At 42.4% G+C, this 12,819-nt stretch overlaps 1 protein-coding gene across 3 annotated transcripts in view; it reads right to left on the minus strand.

Moving 5' to 3' along the window:
* ATP8B1 (ATPase phospholipid transporting 8B1) overlaps window positions 1-12,819 on the minus strand; it is a 141,827-nt gene that overhangs the window by 80,252 nt on the left and 48,756 nt on the right. Inside the window, exon 1 of one of the 3 annotated variants that reach the window (XM_032293581.1) lies at window positions 1,159-1,179. The exons of the other annotated variants lie outside the window; for them this stretch is intronic. The gene's annotated coding sequence lies outside the window, so the exon portion shown is untranslated. Of the gene's footprint in view, window positions 1-1,158; window positions 1,180-12,819 lie in introns of those variants that run through there. 3 annotated transcript variants of the gene reach the window in all.

Consider the following 12,819-nt stretch of genomic DNA (forward strand, 5'->3'; position numbering starts at 1 on the left):
TTCCTTTCCTTTCCTTTCCTTTCCTTTCCTTTCCTTTCCTTTCCTTTCTTCCTTTATTTAGGACAGAGTCTCACTCTGTCACCCAGGCTGGAGTGCAGTGGTGTGATCTCAGCTCACTGCAACCTCTGTCTCCCAGGTTCAAGTGATTCTCCTGCCTCAGCCTCTCTAGTAGCTGGGACTACAAGTACATGTCACCACACCTGGCTAATTTTCATATTTTTAGTAGAGACAGAGTTTCACCTTGTTTGCCAGGCTGGTCTCAAACTCCTGACCTCAAGTGATCCACCCACCTCAGCCTCCCAAAGTGGTGGGATTACAGGCATAAGCCACCATGCCTGGCCAATGATCAGTATTCTTGAAAGTAAAATGACAAACTTGATGACAGTTGTAATTAGATAAAGAATCTCAAGAAGCAATAGTAATAAAACATATTTAAGGTCTACATTGAATTTAAACTTTATATTGTTATAGAAACAGCATAATTACAGTTCCCAGCGAGAACAGGATTACATTTTTTATTTCCTCCCAAGGCAAGATGTAAAAAGTCTAGAAGCCTGGGGTAACTAATATAAAACTAAGGAATCAATGATATCACTGCAGTGGGGACAATTCAGCCAGGATCTTTTCACATGATAGAAAAGCCTTCTGTGGGTCCACAGCTTCACCCCCTCTTCCTCAGAAATTCCTCTGCCCCAGAGCCCTTTTCCACAAAGAAATATTGGCTCCCTGGGTGTGGTAGCTCACACCTGTAATCCCAGCACTTTGGGGGGCTGAGGCAGGAGTACCATTTGAGGCTAGGGGTTCAAGACCAGTCTGGGCAATATGGCAAGACTCCATCTCTACAAATAATAATTTAAAGAATTAGCCGGGCACCTGTAGGCCCAACTACTCGGGAGGCTGAGGTAGAAGGATCACTTGATCCCAGGAGCTCAAGGCTGCAGTGAGCTAGGATTGTGCCACTGCACTCCAGAATACAGGCTATTTAAAAAAATAATAATAATAAAAGCCAGGCACGGTGGCTCATGCCTATAATCCCAGCACTTTGGGAGGCCAAGGAGGGTGGATCACAAGGTCAAGAGTTTGAGACCAGTCTGACCAACATAGTGAAGCCAGCCCCTGCTAAAAATACAAAAATTAGCTGGGCGTGGTGGTGCATACCTATAATCCCAGCTACTCAGGAGGCTGAAGCAGGAGAATTGCTTAAACCCAGGAGGCAGAAGTTGTATTGAGCCAAGATTGCACCACTGCACTCCAGCCTGTGCAACAGAACGAGACTCTTTCTCAAAAAAACAAAAAACAAAAAAAAACAAAAAAAACCATTGGCTCTTGTTTCATCCTGCACAACTTCAATGGCAGTCATTAGAAAAGATACAGGGGAAATCTCAAAACCTTGGCCTTTCAGAGATGAGCAGCTTTTTCATTCCCCTGGCTAAAGTTCAAAGGATTTCTTAGTCCAACATTGCCCTGCATTTCCTAGTAATATCATATTTCTTCTTGTCCATATAAGGCAGCCCCTTCCAGGACAAAGGATTTTTCATACAGATTGTCTCATGCAATTGTCATGGAATTATGCTGAGGCATGTTGCCAGGCAATGCCATTACCTTTTTACTAATGAAAAAACAGGTGGTTCAAAGCTTGCCCATGGTTATTGAGCTCCTAGCTATTCAGGCCCTCTCCCCACATATCCTGGCTCTTTGCTCTCTGTGGTACAATGAGTGCATCGTGGATTCAGACTGGAATTCAGGCTCTGCCCAGGAAGCATCAGAGCCTGCTCCCCACTCCCCAAATCACCTGCTTCCCTCCCTTTCCCATGCCTACTAACTGCATCATTAGTCACAAGAAAACCCTAAGCAAAGGAAGAATTTGACAAGCAAAATAAATCAAGCTTTGAGGTCAACAGGCAGATCTATCCTGCAGCAATGAATTCTAAAATGTAAAATGCTTCCCAATGTATGCCACTGAAGAGTGCAGTGACATCAATCATTATTTCCTAGGTGTTTTTTGAGCTGGGCAATCTGGGAGTCACAGAGGTGAGCAGGAACTTAGGGTGGGTAGGAGAGAGATGTTAAGAAACCAAAAAAACTCCGAGGCAGGTAAGTGCAGTGGAAAGGCCCAGCACCAGCGCAGGTGGGAGATCTGGGAGAAAGAGCAGAGCTGGGGAAAGGTAGTTTTGGAGTCACCTCCAAAAGTAAGGTGGCCCATGCAGCCTTGACAAGGCTTTATTCCAGGGAGTGAGAGGGCCCACTGAAGGTGTCTGTGAAGGAAAGAAAGCTGATCTGCACAGCGCTCATCTGACAGAGGGAAGACTGTGAGTGGCTGGGAAGGTGAGAGCCTGGGAGGGAGACCATTCAAAAATCATCCTGGAAACAGCAGCTCCTTGTCAGTTTCTTCACCTGGAACACCAAGTGGTTTCACCTTATTACCTCCGACACCGTCGCACTTGGCGACAACACTCAGTGCATGAATTTAGCCATAGCAAGAAGAAATACAGGTCAGGGCCAAACACAGTGGCTCATGCCTGTAATTCTAGCACTTTGGGAGGCCAAGGCAGGTGGATTGCCTGAGGTCAGGAGTTGAAAACCAGCCTGGCCAACATGGTGAAACCCTGTCTCTACTAGAAATACAAAAATTAGCCAGACATGGTGGCATGTGCCTGTTCCAGCTACTTGGGAGGGCAGAGGCAAGAGAATCGCTTGAACCCGGAAGGCAGAGGTTGCAGGGAGCTGAGATCGCACCATTGCGCTCCAGCCTGGGTGACAGAGTGAGACTCTGTCTCCAAAAAAAAAAAAAAGAAAAGAAAAGAAAAGAAAAAGAAAAAGAAAAGAAAAAGAAAGGCCTGAATTAGGGTGGTAACAGCTAGACAAGTGTGCTTAAAATGAAGTCAGGGTGGGGCTGCCATTCTTTTGTCAAGAAAATGAAAGAAAAAAATGTAAATGAAAGACTGGGGCTGGTTCCCATAGGGTAAGAATGCTGTCATTCCCCAGATGTTTATTTTGGAGACTCACCCTAAATCCACAATGTACTTTTATAGTAAATAATGAAAGTTACCAGGAAAAAAGCATTGTTATTTTTACATTCAAGCGTCATCCTTGCTAGGGATAATGGCCTCATTTTTACCCCATTACTACTGACTCTATAATTAGGTTTTAAAGTGATATTCACGATTAAATAATACAAAATCATAAGAGCTTTATAATTGACAGTTACCTGGAAGCAAACCCTCTAGGGTAAAGTAAGTCTGTCAAGCTGAATTAATTTTAATGTTAGAAGACTCACCAAGCTATTGATATAAAGGTTGCACTCCCGAAAGACATACGAATCAGCATACCTTTCTGGAATGAAATATAAACTTTGAAACTTTTGATCTACAGAGAGACAACTTACATTCCCCATCCAGACTCACTAGGAACAGCCTGTTTGAATGAAAAGGCAGCAGAAGAGGCACATAAGTAAATAGAAATGGTAAACACCTAAAATGATACAATAAAAGATTACTCTTACTAGTAATCAAAGAAGGGCAAACTGATGAAAACATTTTACGCCTATTCAGTTCACACTATTCAATGTTTTCAGTGTCGGCAGTAGAGATGAATGAGTCCTTACCCACATTGCTGCTGGCCTTGAAATTAGTATACACATTCCTGATGGCAACACTTTATGTACCCAAAACACAAAAGATGTATTTGAACCAATCACCTCATTTACAGAGCCTTTTCCAACAGGAACACTTCAATGAAAGGACTCTTATTCAATCAATTTTTTTTTTTTTTTGAGACAGAGTATTGCTCTGCCACCCAGGCAGTAGTGTGGTGGTGTGATCTCAGCTCACTGCAACCTCTGCCTCCTGAGCTCAAGCAAGTCTCCTGCATCAGCCTCCCGAGTAGCCGGACTTATAGGCATGCACCAGCATGCTTGACTAATTTTTGTATTTGTAGTAGAGATGGGGTTTCACCATGTTGTCGAGGCCGGTCTTGAACTCCTGACCTCAGGCCATCTGCCCACCTCAGCCTCCCAAAATGCTGAGATTGCACCGCACCCAGCCACAAAATTTTTGATTGGCGTCATTAGTTATAAAAAGCAGGAATGGAAGCCAAATGAGTGTCCAACAAGATTATGGTTTTACAATTATTATTTTTTTTTTTCTGAGGCAGGGTCTTACTCTGTCACTTGGGCTAGAGTGCAGTGGTGCAATCATGGCTCACTGCAGCCTCAACCTCCTGGGCTCCAGTGATCATCCCACCTTAGCCTCCCAAGTAGCTGGGACCCCAGACATATGACACCACAACTGGCTAATATTTTGAAAAAAATTTTGTAAAGACGAGCTTTCACTGTGTTGCCCAGACTGCTCCCAAACTCCTGGCCTCAAGCAGTCCTCCCACCTCAGCCTCCCAAGGTGTTGGGATTACATGCATGAGCCACCATGCCTGACCTACAATTTTTTATGTTTTAGTGTAGCTATTTAAAATAACAGCTATTTTTAATAACACTATGGGATGAAACGTAGGAAATGTTTTACGGTATTAATCCCAGGGATGAGGCAGAAATCAGAACTGTGTTCTATAACTGCAGCTTTGTAAATAATACATTTGTTTTTAGAACTTTTGTACTGTAAGATACATAACTCCCTGTGTATTTTTCCTTCCAAAATAATCAGCAATTAATAATAGCTATCTACTCCCCATATCCAAACACTGCTGAGCAATTGCTTATATAATGGGTACATTTCGTGCAATTTTCACTTCACACACAAAAGGAAGGGATTATCCTCATTTTGTGAGCTTAGAGAGTTTAGATGACTTATTTCTCCAGTACATTGAGGTTTCAACCAGGTCTGTTTGTCCACACATCTCTTATGATTTATCACAGTGCTGTTCAAAGGGGGAGAAAAGTTGGATCAGGCTATTAGGATTATGTCCACTGATACTTTTCTTTTCTTTTGAGACAGAGTCTCACTCTATCACCCAGGCTGGAGTGTAGTGGTGTGATCTCTGCTCACTGCAAGTTCCACCTCCTGGGTTCAAGCAATTCCTTCCTGCCTCAGCCTCCTGAGTAGCTTGGATTACAGGCACATGCCATCATGCCCAGCTATTTTTTGTTTTTTTTAGTAGAGACAGGGTTTCACCATGTTGGCTAGGCTGGTCTCAAGCTCCTGACTTCAAGTGTTGCACCTGCTTCGGCCTCCCAAAGTGCTGGGATTACAGGTGTGAGCCACCATGCCCAGCTACCGTACCCAGACACCTCTAATTTTTTAGTATCATTCTGTCTTTTTGCAAATAATTACAAAAACAAAAATGGTAGCATGGAAGTGGGTTTGTTTCATCCGGGGATCCTCTGAGCTCAGAAGGGATGGTTTGCATGCCAAGGCAGAAAAGATGAAACCTGTCATATTTTGTCCCTTGTATTATACCTTTCAGGTGTTAGTAAACAAAAGATTCCATCTCCCCACTACGGACGGTGACCTGCATGAAATGTAGTCTGGGTCCACCATTTCCTCTAAGAGCCTTTGCTGATTCCCAACAAAGATCCCCAACCATTACTTAGCACTAAGGACAACAGGCCTTGAATGCCTTGGAGAAGGGCCAGTGACAAAGACAGCTTGCAAAGTCAGTGGCTCAGGCTGGGTGCGGTGGCTCACACCTGTAATCCCAGCACTTTGGGAGGCCGAGGTGGGAATCACCTGAGGTCAGGAGTTCAAGACCAGCCTGGCCAATGTGGTGAAACCACATCTCCACTAAAAATACAAAAATTAGCTGGGCATAGTGACTCATGCCTGTAATTCTAGCTACTCAGGAGGCTGAGGCAGGAGAATCACTTGAACCCGGGAGCTGGAGGTCTTAGTGAGCCAAGATTGCGTCACTGCACTCCAGTCTGAGTGACAAGAGCAAAACTCTGTCTCAAAAAAACAAAAACAAAACAAAACAAAAAAAAAAACAGCCAGTGGCTTTCCTTAGCGATTTGTATCAAAGCTGTGACTTCAGCTGAAAATACAAACAGATTCTCTCCAAATTCCTACATGACACCTTCTCATATGTAATTTTGTCTAAAATTTTCCAAACATTTATACATAAACATGTTCCAAAGCTTAAACAGGCACTAAGGTGATTGACACATCAAGTATGAGTAGGGCACTTGGTATCTTTTCTAAACACTACCATGGTTTCCCGAACATCTAAGACTGGTCAACAGAGCCTTCCCTCTCATTCCATCTGAAGGTTAACACTTTTACAAATTCTGGGTCTGAGAAGTCTAAGGGATGACAGCCACATCTGATATTTAATCACTGTCTCCTGTGCTGTATTTCAAGTCAGCTTAGAGTAGTCAACTTAGATTACAAACCCTTCCAAGGCAGCAGAGTTCATATTCTAAGTTTTGGACCAAGATTCTGCTGCAACTTATGGTCGATATTTCATGGGTCCCTTGGAAATACTTGCATTTGGCTTGAAATATCTGCAGAGCTTCCTACCAACAGTCAACAATCCTATCTGTTCTGGCGTTCAGATTTTGAACAGGTAAAATAAAAGGAGTGTGTCCAAGCTTCTCCTACAAATCTGATCAGTTTAAGGACCCATGATAATACTTCTGATGTAAGGCTTCTGAAACTCCCCATGTTTCCCAAGGATGCTGGTGGTGAGCATTTACAGAGCTAACTATGTGTTCTATGTAACAGGCTCTGCACTATGTATTCACATTATCTTACTTTGTTTATTGAGGATCAAATTATTATCCCTATTCTACAGATAAAGAAACTGACATTAAGAGGTTGGTTCTTTGCCCAAGAACATATAAGGGGTAACTGGAATAAAATTCCTTGGAGTCATGCTGCCACAAGCCAAGGAACTTTCAGAAACTAGGAGAGACTCCTGAATCAGATCCTTCTCCAGCACCCTCACAGGGAAGATGGCCCTGCCAACACCTTGATCTTGAACTTCTGGCTTCCAGATTTGTGAGACAATAAACTTCTGTTAAGCTGCTCTGTGTGTGGTACCTTGTTACAGCAGCCCCGGCTAACTAATATATAGCTTTAACATGTAGCTTTAACATTTGAGAGGGCATTTCAAATTCCTTAATTCCAAAAAACAGAGGACTTCACAATCAGGTACTGCAAATTTGTTACTTTGTGTCTTTATAAATTCTGAATCCACCTTTGCTGACTATGTACACAAAAGGAAAAGCTGTGGTTATCTTTTGTAACAAGTTATATAATTAAGACCTAAATGACCGTGTTTTCTTTTCTCTCTTCTAATTAACCTAAAGTTAAGTATGCTATTTAAAAAAATTAATTTTATTTTATTTTGCAGTTACCCAGGTTTAAGAGTTATTTGCAGGGAATAACCAGAAGGAACTGCAACTGGTATTTAATGCAAATAAGGCCAGGCTGCTTAACTAGGGGTGACTCATGCAGGCCTTGTGCAAACACCTATTCTGATTTGCATTTAAGAGAAAAGGTACACCTATAAAAGTATCCAACGTGTATTAAAATATCTTTGAAATGTTCTGGAGTTTTAAAGAAGTGCCCATTAAAGATGCTTTCTATTCCATCTCTTATAAAAAAGCCTGGCCAGAGGAAAAATACTAATGTATTCTAGAAGTTTTTTCTGCTGTGATTATTTTCTCCTCCCAATCAATGTTTGCTTCCCCTTTAAAATCTTTGTGTACTTTCATGGGTGAGTAGCACATGGTGACGAGGACTGGGTTTGATTGAGCAATGCTCACTCCAGCCCCTGCCCCCACAAAGGCAAATAGTACAGAGAATATATATACATATGATTCTAACATAAAATAAAATGTTAAACCAACCAAAATGTTTGCATATGTTTTGCTTTTCCATAGTCCCGCATCTCCTATAAAGAGAAAATGACTTTCTTGAATTCCAATGATAAAGGAAACAATCCTCTTTAACTCTATTGTTGTCCTAATACTATTTATAACTTTTACTTAATACTGTTATTAGCGCTTATAATATTCAACATGTTACTAACCTGAAAGCTTATCCCCAAATTAACCTGATTTAGGTGAAGACACCCTACAGTACTCTGAGTTGAGTCAGGAGGATTGATCCATTATTTAGGAAACACAGCTCACTGACATTGTCACCTGTAGTTCTGGGGAGGAAGCAGACTCTGGCTGAATCGTCTAGAGGATTCTCTCCCTCCCGGCAACCCATCTCCTTCCCCCACACGCCACCTCCACCCTTGTGAGCAAACCCTCAGCTGTCCATCAATAAATCAATGCTAGGCCTAAATTCCCAACAATAGCAAATCTAACTGGCCTGATCTTGATATTTTAACACATCGATCCTCCTCACTTTCAGAGCTCTTTTTAAAAAGAAAGAAAAAAATGGAATTAGTGTTTAAGAGTAGAGAGAAGACCATTAAGAATAAAATAAGGGTTTAGGGCTGGGTGCAGTGGCTCATGCCTGTAATCCCAGCACTTTGGGAGGCCAAATTGGGTGGGTTGCTTGAGGTCAGGAGTTCAAAACCAGCCTGGCCAACATGGTAAATCCCCATCTCTACTAAAAATACAAAAATTAGCTGGGCATGGTGGCGTGAGCCTGTAATCCCAGATACTTGGGAGACTGAAGTACAAAAATCACTTGAACCTGGAAGGTGGAGGTTGCAGTGAGCCGAGGTAGCACCACTGTGCTCCAGCCTGGGCAACAGAGTGAAACTCCAGCTAAAAAAACTAGGTGTTTAAATAGTCCCTAAATCAGCAGTCAAAAGTAAATCAGGAGTGCCTGCACACTGCACAACTCAAAGAAATCTACTGAAAAGCCTGTAAATGTCACATGGATTTGAACTTTACTATTAGATATGTGGAGCTAATTAAAATATATTCAGAGCACGTTTTAAAAGCGCTCTGAACAGACTGTGCTCTGGATTTACATGATGCCATCCTTTCAAATATTTCAGAGTTGTGGCATATGCTCTTTTGCAATATTCATCAATGAAAAACTGAGCTACACTCCAGATCAAAAGCAGGTGTCTGGGCCACAAAACAGGTCACCTCCAAGTGCGCCTCAACTAGGCCTGCCTCGCATATCCGTTCATTCTGGCTACCGCCCTACCCATCCTCGGAGTCTAACCTACTCTTTTCCTCCTTCATCTTAAGGGATCTGTCAAGCCAGGCAGGGTGGCTCACTCCTGTAATCCCAGCACTTTGGGAGGCTGAGGTGGGTGGATCACCTGAGGTCAAGAGTTCGAGATCAGCCTGGCCAACATAACGAAACCCCATCTCTACTAAAAACACAAATATTATCTGCGCGTGGTGGCGGGAACCTGTAATCCCAGCCACTTGGGAAGCTGAGGCAGGAGAATTGCTTGAACCTGGGAGGTGGAGGTTGCAGTGAGCTGAGATCACGCCATTGCACTCCAGCCTGGGCAACAAGAGTGAAACTCTATCTCAAAAAACAAACAAACAAAAAAAGAGATTTGTCTACAATGAATTTGTCTTAGTTTTCCAAAGCTTAAACCTCACACACAAAAAACAATATTACACTAACAATGACAACTAACTTTGTGCATGTTTTCATGTGTCACATGAGTATTTAAATATTATCAATGTTTTTCTGGGCACAGTGGCTCATGCCTTTAATCTGAGCACTTTGGGAGGCCAAGGCAGGTGTATCATTTGAGACCAGGACTTAGAGACCAGCTTGGCCAATATGGTGAAACCCTGTCTCTACTAAAAATACAAAAAATTAGTCGGGCATCATGGCACATGCCTGCTGTAATCCCAGCTACTTGGGAGTTCAAGGCACAAGAATCGCTTGAGCCCAGGAGGCAGGGGTTGCAGTGAGGAGAGACTGTGCCCCTGTACTCCAGCCTGGGTGACAAAGCAAGACTGTCCCAAAAAATAACATAGGATAAAAAAAATAAATACTATCCATTCTCGTTATGGTTTAAACATTAGTAATTTAGGCTATCAACAATGAATTGTGGACTGGCCTTGTGGCTCACACCTGTAACCCAGCACTTCAGGAGGCCAAGGCAGGAGGATTGCATGAGCTCAGGAGACCAGGCTGGGCAATATAGTGAAACCACAGCTCTACAGAAAAAAATATAAAAATTAGCAGGGCATGGTGATATAGTTGTAGTCCCAGTTACTTGGGTGGCTGAGACAGGAGTGTCACTTGAGCCTGGGAAGCAGAAGTTGCAATAAGCCAAGATGCTGTCTCAAAAAAACAAAACAAACAAAAAAAAAAACCCAAAAAACAAAAAGGAATTTATTTTGCTGTCTGGACCAAACACAAATACAATTACACCACCATATTCTGAAATCAGAATCAATGACTTTCAAGAAAAGGCTTCTATAGGTCAAATGGAGATCTGCAAGTCTTCCAGATTACCTTCAAAATCCATTGATAGACGTTTCCGTTGTGCTTCATTATAGAAATTACCAGATTATCACACACGTATTAGAACTTGGAGGGGCTCTATCTGCTCTCGCCCCGCCCATTGCAGGCCCCTCTGCTCCCTCACAAGTACATTCACAAGGGCAGCAAGCCATCTTCATTCCTTTTCCAGGTCCTTGAATCCCAATGTAATAGCTTTATCATTTGCACTTTAATAACTTACTGTCTGACCCATTCTTTGCATTATGCCTTGTATTGCAGTTGTTTTTGTTTCTTACAGAGTAAAAATCCAAAGGTGCGGGCAAGGCACAGTGGCTCATGCCTATAGTCCTAGCACTTTGGAGGGCCAAGATGGGTTGATTGCTTGAGCTCAGGAGTTCAAGTCCAGTCTGGGCAACATGGCGAAACCTTATCTCTACAAAAATACACACATATATGTATATATTAGTTGGGAGTTATGGTATGTGCCTGTGGTCCCAGCTACTTGGGAGGCTGAGGTGGGAGAATTGTTTGAGCCTGGGAGGCAGAGGTTTCAGTGAGCCATGATTGCACCACTGCACTCCTGTCTGGGCAACAGAGTGAGACCCTGTCTCAAATAATAATAACAATAATCTAAAGGTGCAAGACCATGGCCTATTCCTCTTATTCCTCAAGTGGGACAGAATCAAGAAATGGTTAAAGGCTCCCGTCTGAGCATAGACAGATAGGGGCTGAAATCCCAGCTCTAAGGCATACCACCTGCCAAACCTTGGGAAAAATATTCTTACTACTTCCCATTTATAACATGAAGATAGTGGTTACCTTAGAGGGTCCTTGTGAAGCTTAATCTTGATCCCATGAAAAGCCCTTAATGGAGTGCATAGTATGTGGGCCCCAGATATCCACTGAGTGAGGCATTTCAGTGATGCATTTCCTCAGAAATTCACTAAGACACATAGATATAATTCATGATATTTCCCCCTTCAATAAAGGTTAGTTTATTATTAACTACTGTAAACCTGAAACATCAGGGAACTGAAGTTTTCAAGTGAAAAACAGAGCAGGAAAAAAGCCTTTATAATTGCACTCCACAGCTTGCAAAAGCTTTTCACATCCATTAACATGCTTATCTATAAAACATCATTGAAATGTAGATTATTTTCATTTTATTCTCTGAAATAGCTCCATTGCCCAGAACAGTGTGTGACACACAGTAGACCTTTCATGAAGAACTACCAAATGACAAATCAAGCTCAGAGTTCAAGGCCGTATCCAGGTTCTCAGAAATGACAAGAGGTAGAGGAACCAGGTCTTAGCATCCGAAGCCAAATCCTGCATCCTTTCCCCTCCATCACACTGTCTCCTGCCCCCAGGGTAAGGTTTCACAGAACTGTAATTATTTAAGACAGTCTATATTTTCTAGGTGACAATAACTTCAAGATAAGAAAGTGGAGTGGTTAAAAAACCTTCATTAAACAAACAAACAAAGATCATTTGTGTCAACGAGGGAAGATATACCCAGTAACGTAACTACTTTGATACAGATTTTTGCTTTCCTCAAAGTATGCTCAGCAAACCACCTTGATCATGGTATGAACAAGGGAAACAAACCAAATTTCAAAACCAGGCTGAATGGAAAGATGCATTGACTGAGCTTGCTTTGAGATAATATGGAGAGAGAGGAAGTGGACAGATCTATAGATTAAAAACAACATTGGCCTTGGCCATGAACAAGGAGGTTCATTTTACTTTTTCTATTTCTACATATGTTTGAAATCTTAATTAAAACAATGCAAGGCCAGGCACAGTGGTTCACGCCTGTAATCCCAGCGCTTTGAGAGGCCAAGGCGGGCAGATCACAAGGTCAAGAGATCGAGACCATCCTGGCCAACATAGTGAAACTCCGTCTCCAGTAAAATATAAACGTTAGCTGGGCATGGTGGTGCTTGTCTGTAATCCTAGCTACTCGGGAGGCTGAGGCAGGAGAATTGCTTGAACCCGGGAGGCGGAGTTTACAGTGAGCCAAGATCATGCCACTACACACCAGCCTGGGTGACAGACAGAACAAGACTCCATCTCAAAAAAAAAAAAAAGAAAAAAATACATCTGAATATTTCATAAAGTGAAAATTTTGTAGAAAACCATAATGTTTTATGAGTCAGGGCCACTCCATTTGCATTGGACTTGAGGAGGCATAGTTGTTCCTTGGTTAAACAGGAATACTTAGCATTTACTTGTTCTTTTTGTGTATTACAATTTTTTTCTTTTAAGAATCAGTTTTAGTGGCTCATGCCTGTAATCCCAGTACTTTGGGAGGCTGAGGCAGGTGGATCACTTGAAGTCAGGAGTTCAAGACAAGCCTGGTCAACATGGTAAAACCCCGTCTCTGCTAAAAATACAAAACTCAGCCAGGTGTGGTGGCACGTGCCTGTAATCCTAGGTACTCAAGAGGCTGAGGCAGGAGAATTGCTTAAACCTGGGAGGCAGA

This window comes from Sapajus apella, unplaced genomic scaffold, assembly GCF_009761245.1.
Source record: "Sapajus apella isolate SASKATOON/1434 unplaced genomic scaffold, GSC_monkey_1.0 scaffold30, whole genome shotgun sequence".
Taxonomy (NCBI): domain Eukaryota; kingdom Metazoa; phylum Chordata; class Mammalia; order Primates; family Cebidae; genus Sapajus; species Sapajus apella.